Below are 11,275 nucleotides of genomic sequence, written 5' to 3' on the forward strand. Positions count from 1 at the left end.
ACCTTCTTGTCACTGCCTTGTCTGTACAGACCTCCAGGTCTTCTATGGTTGGCATTGAGATTAAAGGCGTGTGTAGCCATGCTGGCTGTATCCTTGAACACAGAGATCTGCCTAGCTCTGCCTCCCAAGTGTTGGGATTAAAGGCGTGCACCACCACCGCCCAGCTTCTGCTATGGCTTTTGCTCTGACCCCAAGGCAACTTTATTAATATACAAATAAAACCACATTTCAGTACAAATAAATATCACTATAGTGCATGCTTTTGAGTCACAGCATTCAGGAAGTTGAAGCAGTGAGTTCAAGGCCACTGTGGGATACCGAGGGAGACTATCTCCAAAGCAAAGCAATCCCTTGGGGGGCCTTGTGTGCAATGGTTACAAACAGCAGCTAACTTGGTTCATGTAGCCCATTGTATATATGGGTGGCTATTAGCGACAGACTTTGGAGACAATTTCTTAGTAGTTAGGGATGTCTCCAATCTCAGTGTTAACCCCATGTCTAGGTTCCAGACAGGTATGGGTGATGCCTTTAGGCACTGTGCCCAGGGTACTCTGACCAGGCTTCACTCTGGCAAGGTCAAAATTTCCCTCTGCAGAAAAGTGAAGAATACGTTATTGAGGCCCTCTGGAGAGCCAAGTTCAAGTTCTCTGGGCACCAGATGATGCAAACTTCAAAGAAACAGAGCTTCACACCGTTCTTGCAGATGAACTTGAAGACACAGTAGCTCAGTATCACGTCATTATTGATGGCAACATGGAGTAACTGAATGCCATATGTTAGACGCAGTGTTTCAACATCACTGCTATACAATGGCAGCTTCATCCTTAGCTATTGTCCATCATCTCTTGCCACCAGAGTCAGATGGTCTTCCTGTCCTCACAGTCCTCTTAATTATTGTTTAAATCTGAAGTATTTCCACCATTTATAATCTCTCTTTTGAAGCCAGGTGATGGTGGTGCACACCTTTAATCCCAGCACTCAGGAGGCAGAGGCAGGTAGATCTCTGTTTTTAAAATATATAAACTTTCAAAGTTACATACATACCAGAATTAATATGAGTATAGTCTGTATGTTGTATACCAGTCAGACAATGACAGCTTTTGTTTTATGTTTGAGCAGGTTAAATACTTATGATCCTTCATTTAGTTGTTTTAGCTTATTTTTTTTTGTCTCTAGCCAGGATTTTCAAGGGGTGTCCTCTGATCTAACCTGATCTTCTTCAACCCTGAGAGAATCCACAGCCTTTTGTTTTCTGTGGAAACAAAAGCATAAACTCTTCTCTAAATTAGCAACACACTTTTTGACTTCCATTTTGAAGTCAAGACACATTTAGAGTACATAGGTTGGTTTAATGCAGCATCCTCCATCATCCAATATCTCTCAACAGCTATCCATTGTTCATCAGCAATCCAACAATTTAAAGTCAGTACAACACCATGTAGGATCCAGACTCCTGTGAATTTTCCATATTTAGGTGGCTTATACTTTTTATTATTTTTCATATTCTCTCTTTAAAGTTTTTATTTTTTATTTTAAACTATTCTTTTTTCCTATGATTGTCTCTACTCTGTCTCCTTTCCTTTTCAAGCGTATGTACATTTTTAACAGCAACCTGTTTATAGGTTTCTTCCATCTGGATCTGTCTTTATTGAGCATCTGTAGTGTTCTCTTATCACATGAGACAAATCTTAAAATGCCATGTCAGCTGCTTGTGAGGCTAACCTTAGTGCATGATGCTGCCATCTCCACTCCCCTCTGTTTCCTCAGAGCCCAGCCTCATGGCAGAGAAAATGGTGGGAGGTACATTTATTGTCTCAGCTCTGGGAAGTTTCTGGGTCCATGCTACTGTAGTGGTTTCATCCTGTTCTCATGCCACCCAATAGCATGCTCCCTGATGCTTAAAGAGCTCATTTCAGTGCTCACAGGGACTGCCTCTTAAAAGAACCATTGCTCTGTGTGCAGCTAACTCTGAGTCTACCTGAGATCAACAGGTCTATGACCCCATGTTCTTGTCCTTTATTAAAGCCTTTTCAGGCCTTATGTGTATGTAGGTTCCAGGTTGTTGGGCACCATTTGGAGGAGGAATATTCTATTCCACAGACCACCTCCCAAATAACCACACAGAGACTTATTATGTATTATAAATGCTCACTGAAGCTGAGGCCTGTTACAAATTAGCTCTTACCACTGAGATTAATCCATATTTCTTATCTATGTTTTACTATATGACCCTTCTATTTTTACCAAGGCATGTTCATTTTGGTTTGTCCTGAAACTCCTGGGGACTCTGCCCTTCTTCTTTCCAGAGTTCTCTCTGTCTGGCTCTTCAGCCTAAATCTTCTCATGCCTAGCTAGGCGCCATTTAGCTCTTTATTAAAACAATGAGAGCAATGCGTCTTCACAGGACAGAAAAAAGTGTTCCTTGACAATTTTCTTTATCTACTAAATTGCCTACATAAATGCAGCCAAAATGATTTCTCCCAGAAGTGAGTCGATCCCTGTGTCAACACCACATTGTACTGTTTACTGTGTGCTATGATTGGAATCTTAAAAATATTCTTGAAAAATTTATTGAATTTTATGTGTGTGCATGTGCACCTGTGTGAAAGAGTGCTAACTATATGCAAGTATCCTAGGAGGCCCATTGAGGGTGCTGAATCTCTTCGAAGTGTAGTTACAAACATTTTAGATTGCTTGATTTAGGTGCTAGGACCCAAACTCTGGTCCTCTGCAAAGGCCCCAATTTCTCTTAACTATGAAGCCAACTCTCCAGCCCATAGTTTGGATTTTAAACATCCCCCAAATTCTTGAAGTTTTGATCTACAGCTAGTGTGTGTGCATGTGTGTGTAAGTACAAGAGCTTTAGGCCAAAGGCATATATAGACTACCTTGTTCTTCACTTTTCACCTTATTCTTTAAGACAGGATTTCTCACTAAAGCAGATGCTAGCTGTTGTGACAGGACTGGCTGGCCAGTGACTTCTGGGATCTCTCTCTGTCCCCCTAGTGCTGGGTTTATAGGCTCAAACAGCAATGTCTGACTTTTCACATAGGTTCTGGGGATTTTAACTAAGATTTTCATGCTTTCAAAGAAAGTGCCCTAACCCATCTCTCTGAACCGTCTCCCAAGCCCCATACTCTTGTTTTATTTTTTGAGGGGGATGCAGGTGTGTGTGTGGTGCTGGTGTATGGAGGTCAGAGGTCAACCTCAGGTGCTTTACCTCAGCAGCTGGATACCTTGTTTTTTGAGACAGGCTCTCCCTCACTGGTACCCGAGGATCAGCAATTAGACTATGCTGTCTGGCTTGTGAGCCCCAGGAATCCTCCTGTGGGCACCTCCTTAGCAGTAGGATTACAAGCACATACCAACGTGTGGAGCATGTCATGTTGGGGGATCATCGCCAACCTAAAGCTTGTGTGCCAACCTGTTTCCCAATTGAGCTATCTCCACACTCTCTATTTTCAAACATTTACTAAATGTATTGAAATGAAGGTAAATTAAATGATTCAGAAATGAGAAGTCTTAAAGGCAGGATATGGTGGTATTTGGGAGGCTGAGGCAGGGGAATCATGGGCTAAAAACTAATCGGGGCTACATAGATATTTTGAGGTCATCCTCTAGTAAGATTACATTCCATCAAGAAAAATCACCTCCATAGTATCTAGCCTGGTGGTAGTGGCGCACACCTTTAATCCCAGCTCTCGAGGGCAGAAGCAGGTGGATCTCTGAATTTGAGGCCAGCCTGTGTTACAGAGTGTGTTCTAGGACAGTCTCCAAAGCTACATGGAGAAACCATGTCTCGAAAAACCAAAATAAATAAATAAATAAATAAAAATTTAAAAAAGAAAGCAAGCAAGAAAGAAAAAGAAATCTGTATCAAACAAAAGTGAATATAAATTTTCCAACTGTTGGAAAATATTCAGTTAAATACATATATAGTCCTTTCTATTTTATACAAACAACCTACACATTCACCATGTCAATTCTGGCAAGAAAAACAAAAACAAAATCAAGTAAACAAACAAATAAACTAAAAAAGAACCCCAAAAAAAAACAAACAAAAAAACCCCCTGAGTTTAGAAACAAGTCTCAAGGTGAAAATATACCGTTAAAAATTTAATAATGAGAAAGGAAAAATACTGTGGAATATGTTGCAATAACAGTGTTCCAGCTCCTCTAGTTATTTCTTGAGACAGGGCTTTGCTTTAATTCCCAGGCTGGCTTCCAATGTAATGGGCCCATGTGATCCTCACACCTTAGTGTCCTAAATATTTGGAATTACAAGGGCCCTCTACCATGCTCAGAATACTCCTAGTTAAATTTCACGATTTTATCATGCTCAAAGTGTGGGATATTATTAACTTCCTTCAGTTTCTTACCAATTAGTGATTCCTTTCTAGTACGTTCAGTTATAAGAGCCGCACATGTACAAAAACCTTAAAGAATAGAAACATTGTTGAGTATGTTCTAAGAAAAATACACGTAAAATTTTACCATTATACAGAAACCTATTCTAATGTAAATATTTTAGATTAATGGTGTTCAAAAGTAGACCCCAAAATCCATTCTTTTATCTTATCATTTTTATACTTTATCCCCTTTTTCCCTTCAGAAAGAGATCCTGGAATCTAATCCTTTGTTTAGCTTTCTTCCTGACCATGACCAGCAACAACTTGAATCCAAACCCTTCTAAATGATCACAAACATGCATAACCTACCAAGTAACCAAAATGAACCCTTAGATGCTATTGTTCAGACTGCTTCCTGTTGTCTGGGGTGCTGGTGTCTTTGGGGGAACCCTGAGAAAATCAGGATAATGTTGATGTCCCGGCTGCAGTAGTGTGTGTGGTGTTGGAGTATCTCAGCCAAAAGGCTTGAAGCTGGTTTGGATGCAAAACTCTGAGGAAACTGCAACAGAGGTGCTCTAAGATGCTGGATCACCAGGATCATTGTTTTTTGTTTTGTTTATTTGTGTCTGTTTCTTCTTTTCTTAAAATATTTATACTTTCAAAGATAACATAAAAATCTTCATTAATAAAAGTATAGACTGTGTGTTGTACACCAGTCAGCCAACGACGGTTTTTTGTTTTATGTTTGAGAGGTAAAATATATGTTAACCTTCATTTGATTGTTTTAGGTTTATTTCTTTATGTCTCTTGCCAGGATTTTCAAGAGGTGTCCCCTTATCTAACCTGATCTTCTTCAACCCTGAATGAATCCACAGCCTTTTGTTTTCTGTGGGAACAAAAGCATTATCTCTTCTCCAAAGCAACACTTTTTTTCATTTCCATTTTGAAGTCAAGACACATTTAGAGTACATAGGTTGGTTTAATGCAGCATCCTCCATCATCCAATATCTCTCAACAGCTATCCATTGTTCATCAGCAATCCAACAATTTAAAGTCAGTACAACACCATGTAGGATCCAGACTCCTGTGAATTTTCCATATTTAGGTGGCTTATACTTTTTATTATTTTTCATATTCTCTCTTTAAAGTTTTTATTTTTTATTTTAAACTATTCTTTTTTCCTATGATTGTCTCTACTCTGTCTCCTTTCCTTTTCAAGCGTATGTACATTTTTAACAGCAACCTGTTTATAGGTTTCTTCCATCTGGATCTGTCTTTATTGAGCATCTGTAGTGTTCTCTTATCACATGAGACAAATCTTAAAATGCCATGTCAGCTGCTTGTGAGGCTAACCTTAGTGCATGATGCTGGCATCTCCACTCCCCTCTGTTTCCTCAGAGCCCAGCCTCATGGCAGAGAAACTGGTGGGAGGTACATTTATTGTCTCAGCTCTGGGAAGTTTCTGGGTCCATGCTGCTGTAGTGGTTTCATCCTGTTCTCATGCCACCCAATAGCATGCTCCCTGATGCTTAAAGAGCTCATTTCAGTGCTCACAGGGACTGCCTCTTAAAAGAACCATTGCTCTGTGTGCAGCTAACTCTGAGTCTACCTGAGATCAACAGGTCTATGACCCCATGTTCTTGTCCTTTATTAAAGCCTTTTCAGGCCTTATGTGTATGTAGGTTCCAGGTTGTTAGGCACCATTTGGAGGAGGAATATTCTATTCCACAGGCCAACTCCCAAATAATTACACAGAGACTTATTATGTATTATAAATGCCCACTGAACACTTAGGCCTGTTACAAACTAGCTCTTACCACTGAGATTAATCCATATTTCTTATCTATGCTCTACCACATCTCAGTACTTTTGTCACAACAGCGTGCTCATTTTGCTTCTCCCTGAGTCTCCTGGGGATTCTGCCCTTCTTCTTCCCAGAGTTCTCCTCTGTCTGTCTCTCCCCCCTAAAACTGCTCCTGCCTAGCTAGTGGCCATTTAGCATTTATTAAACCAACCAGAGCAATGCATCTTCACAGCATAGAAAAAATTGCTCCACAACACTTTTCTTTTTCTACCAGAGATCACTTCCTAAATGTAACACCAGTAGCACAGACATTGAGAGCAACAACTAATAAATGGTACCTCCTGAAACTGAGACTCTTCTGTAAGGCAAAGGACACAGTAAATAAGACAAAACAACAGCCTACCGAATGGGAAAAGATGTTCACCAACCCCACATCTGACAGAGGGATGATCTCCAAAATATATAAAGAACTCAAGAAACCAGACATCAAAATACTGAACAATCCAATTTTAAAAATGGGCTATAGAGCTTAACAGATAATTCTCAACAGAAGAAGCTCAAAGGGCTGAAAGACATTTAAGGAAATGCTCAACATCCTTAGTCATCAGGGAAATGCAAATCAAAACGAATCTGAGATACCATCTTACACCTGTCAGAATGGCTAAGATCAAAAACACTGATGACAGCTTATGTTGGAGATGATGTGGAGCAAAGGGAACAGTACTCCACTGTTGGTGGAAATGCAAACTTGTACAGCCACTTTGGAAATCAATATGGTTGTTTCTCAGAAAATTGGGAATCGATCTAGACCCAGCCATACCACTCTTGGGCATATACCCAAGGAATGCTCAATCATACCACAAGGACACATGCTCAACTATGTTCATAGCAGCGTTATTTGTAATAGCCAGAACCTGGAAACGACCTAGATGCCTGTCAACTGAAGAATGGATAAAGAAAATGTGGTACATATACACAACGGAGTGATACTCAGCAGAGAAAAACAATAACATTGTGATGTTTGCAGGCAAATGGATGGAACTAGAAAATATCCTGAGTGAGGTAACCCAAACTAAGACAAACATGGTATGTACCCACTCATAAGTGGATACTAAATGTAAAGCAAAGGATAATCAGACCGCAACTCACAGCTCCAGGGAGACTAGCTAGTAAAGAGGACCCTAGGAAAAACACAGGGATCACCCAGTGACAGAGAAATGGATGAGATCTACATAAGCAAACTGGGAGTGGGGTGCTAATGGAGGGCAAGGGTCAGGGGAAAGAGAGCTTAGGGGAGCAGGAGGTCCTAGCTGGATCAGGAACAGAGTGGGAGAACAAAGAAACAGATACCATGATCAACGAAGACGCCATGGTAATAGGAAGAAACAGAGTGCTAGAGAGGTTCCCAGGAATCCACAAAGATAACTCCACTATAGACTACTGGCAATGGTCGAGCGCGTGCCTGAGCTGACCTACCCTGGTGATTGGGTGGCCGAACACCCTAAGTGTCATGATAGAACCCTCATCCAGTGACTGAAGGAAGCAAATGCAGAAGTCTACGGCCAGGTCCCAGGCAGAGCTCCAGGAGTCCAATTGATGAGAGAGAGGGATTCTGTGAGCAAGGGATATTGAGACCATGATTGGAAAAAGTACAGAGTCAACTAGCCAAACTAGTGGAAACGTGAACTGTGGACCAATAGCTGAGGAGCCCCCATGGTACTGGACTAGGCCCTCTGGATAAGTGATACAGTTGTTTAGCTTGAACTGTTTAGGGGGCCCCCAGGCGGTGGTATTGAGTCCTGTCCTTAGTGCATGGACTGGGTTTTTGGAACCTAGGGCCTATGCTGAGACACTTCACTCAGCTTTGGTGCATGGAGGAGGGGATTGGACCTGTCTCAACTGAATGTACCAGGCTCTGCTGACTCCCCATGGGAGACCATACGTTGGAGGAGGTAGGAATGGGGGTGAGTTGCGGGGGGAGTCTGGGAGGTGGGAGGAGGGAGGACAGGGATCCATGGTTGATATGTAAAACAAATAGAAAAAAAAATCTCTTAATTAAAAAAGTCTTTCACATGCTTGAGTAGACTTAGCACAAGGTATTTTTTGAGGGTTTTTGAAAGGTATTGTTCCCCTGATTTCTTTCTTTCTGTCTTCCTGTCATTTGTATATAGGAGGACTATGAATTTTTTTGTGTGTATTAACTTTGTATCTTTTAGCTACTTTGATGAAAGTGTTTATTAACTGTATGAGTCTCCTGGTGGAGTTTTTCATGTCACTTATGGACAGTGTCATATCATATGCAAATAAAGAAGCTTTGACTTCTGAAAAAAATTATTGGTTTTCATGTGTGTGCACGTACACCTATGTGATTGAATGCTAACCGTATGCAGGTCTCCTAGTAGGTCCAATGAAGGTGCTGGATATAATAAATATGTAGTTAAAGATGTTTGGGAGCCATCCCTCAATCCCCATAATCTTGTTTGATTTCTGAGGGAGACACAAGTCTTTGTGTGTGGGGAGTACAGAGGTCAGAGTTCAACCTCAGGTGTTTTACCTGAGAAGACTGATACCTCGTTTCTTGAGAGAGGATCTCCTACACTGGCACCTGAGGATCAGCAATTAGACTATGTTGGCAGGCAAGCTAGTGAGCCCCAGGCACCCTCCTGTCTGCAAGTCCTCAGCACTGACTTTAGAAGCACATGCCAATATGCGCAGCTTATAATTCTGGGGATCATCGTCAACATCAAGCTTATGTGGCAAACTGCTTAATAACTGAGCTATCTCCCCAGCTCTCCATTATAAAATATTTACAAATTTATTGCAATAAAGGGAATTTAAATGATGCAGAAATGAAAGGTCTTAAAGGCAGGATATGGTGGTGCTTGGGAGGCTGAGGCAGGGGAATCATGGCCTGAAGCCTAGTCTGGGCTACATAGATATTTTGAGGTCACCCTCAGATAAGATACCATCCCTCAAGAAAAATCACCTCCATAGAAATTTCTGACAAAAGAGAATATAAATTATCCAACTCTGTGGACATTTTCAGTTAATTACATATTTACTCATTTCTATTTTATACAGACAACATATATATACATCATGTCCATTATGGAAAGAACAAAAGAAAACAAAAAACACAGGACATTAAAACTAGTCTAAAGATGAAAAATTAATAATTAAAAAAGAAAAATACCGTGTTGATGTATTATGTCCACCAATACACAATGTCCCCCAATAAAATTTATCTGAGGATCAGAGGAAAGAGCCAGCCACCTTAAGTAGACGTCGTAGTCAGGCAATGGTAGCACATATCTTTAGTCCTATCACTTGGGAGGCAAGGATCTGTCTGGATCTCTGTGTGTTCAAGGCCATACTGGAGCATAGAGCCAAGTGTGGAGACACACCTTTAATGCTAGCACTAAACATAGAGGTCTAGATGTTTGTATAGACAGACACAAAGTGACAGAGCTGAGTAGGAAGAGGAAATGATGTACTTAAAATTTTACAGGTATTTTTGTTAGAACATACTTTACATATGTTTCTATTCTTCTTTAAGGTTTTGTACATGTGAAGTTCTTTTAACTGAACTTACTAGGAAAGGAATCAGTAATTTCACTAAGAAGAAACTGAAGTGAGTTAATAAAATCCAACAGTTGCTTCCATAACAAAAGCAGGTGGGCAAGCTGAGCAGAGCCCAGATACACTAGCTAAAGTGAGCTGTCTGCTGAAGTTCATCCTCCCTTCTCACATCCTCCCTACAGACACAGGCGAGAGAGACACAGAGCATGAAGATATGGATAGCCCAATCCCCTAGGGATGACAGACTCCAGTGGGTGAGACTGGCCTGGAACACTGTAGCCCAGGCTGGCCTGGAACTCACAGAGATCCGCCTGCCTCTGCCTCCCGAGTGCTGGGATTAAAGGTGTGCGCCACCACTGCCTGGCTCCAATACAGAGATTGTAAACTGTGGAAATACTTTAGTTTTAAAAGAATAACTAAGAGGACTGTGAGGACAGGGAGACCATCTGACTTTGGAGGCAGGATATGCTGGACCATAGTTAAGGATGAAGATGCCATTGTACTGCAGTGATGTTGAAACACTGCATCTGCCATAGGGCATTCAGTTACTCCATGTAGTCATCAAGAGTGAGCTGATGCTCAGCTACTGTGTCTTCAAGTTTGTCTGCAATAAACTGGTCTGGTGCCCAGAGAACTTGAACTTGGCTCTCCAGAGGGCCTCAATCACATATATCTTTTTCTGCAGCTTTCTACAGAGGGAAATTTTGACCTTGCCAGAGTGAAGCCTGGTCAGAGTACCCTGGGCACAGTGCCTAAAGGCACCACCCATACCTGTCTGGAGCCTAGACATGGGGTTAACACTGAGATTGGAGACATCCCTAACTGCCAAGAAATTGTCTCCAAGGTCTGTTGCTAATGGCCACCCATATATACAATGGGCTATATCAACTACCAAGTTAGCTGCTGTTTGTAACCATTGCACACAAGGCCCCCAAGGGGTTGCTTTGCTTTGGAGATAGTCTCCCTCGGTATCCCACAGTGGCCTTGAACTCACTTCCTCAACTTGCTGAATGTTGTGACTCAAAAGCATGCACTACCATTCACAGCAAGAATGAGTAGGTCTTAATGCTGTCCTCCAAAAGAATGTAATTCTCTCTACACAGGGAAAGATAAGTCACAATTTGTTGTTAGGATCAAGAAAAATGAATCATTCTAATTTGAAAGGCAAATTTATATTTTCATAAATCCTTAGGCCAGGTGTGGTGGCACATACCATTAATCCCAACACTCAGGAGGCAGGAATAGATAGATCCCTGGACGTTACAAGCCAGCCAGTGATAGGGTACCTAGTGAGACTGCCTTTAAAAACAAAAGAAAAAACCACAACAAATGCTGGATGTAATTGCACAAGCCAGTAACCCCAGATTAAGGAAGAGGAAGCTGGAAGTTCAGGAGTTCAAGGCTGGTGTGCACCACATAGAAATACTCTGTCTCAAAACTAAGGCCACTTAACTGTATGCAGTTAGCTTCTGGTCTTGAAAGTCATTGAAAACATAAAATATTGTGGCAAACAATCATCAAATTTTTCAAACCTCAGAAAGAT

At 41.2% G+C, this 11,275-nt stretch overlaps 2 pseudogenes; one reads left to right on the forward strand and one right to left on the reverse strand.

Moving 5' to 3' along the window:
* The first annotated feature begins 331 nt into the window (after window positions 1–331).
* LOC118574896 lies at window positions 332–453 on the forward strand (annotated as a pseudogene).
* Window positions 454–10,563: 10,110 nt separating this feature from the next.
* On the reverse strand, window positions 10,564–10,687 carry LOC118574895 (annotated as a pseudogene).
* Between the last annotated feature and the right edge of the window lie 588 nt (window positions 10,688–11,275).

This window comes from Onychomys torridus, chromosome X (assembly GCF_903995425.1).
Source record: "Onychomys torridus chromosome X, mOncTor1.1, whole genome shotgun sequence".
Taxonomy (NCBI): Eukaryota; Metazoa; Chordata; class Mammalia; order Rodentia; family Cricetidae; genus Onychomys; species Onychomys torridus.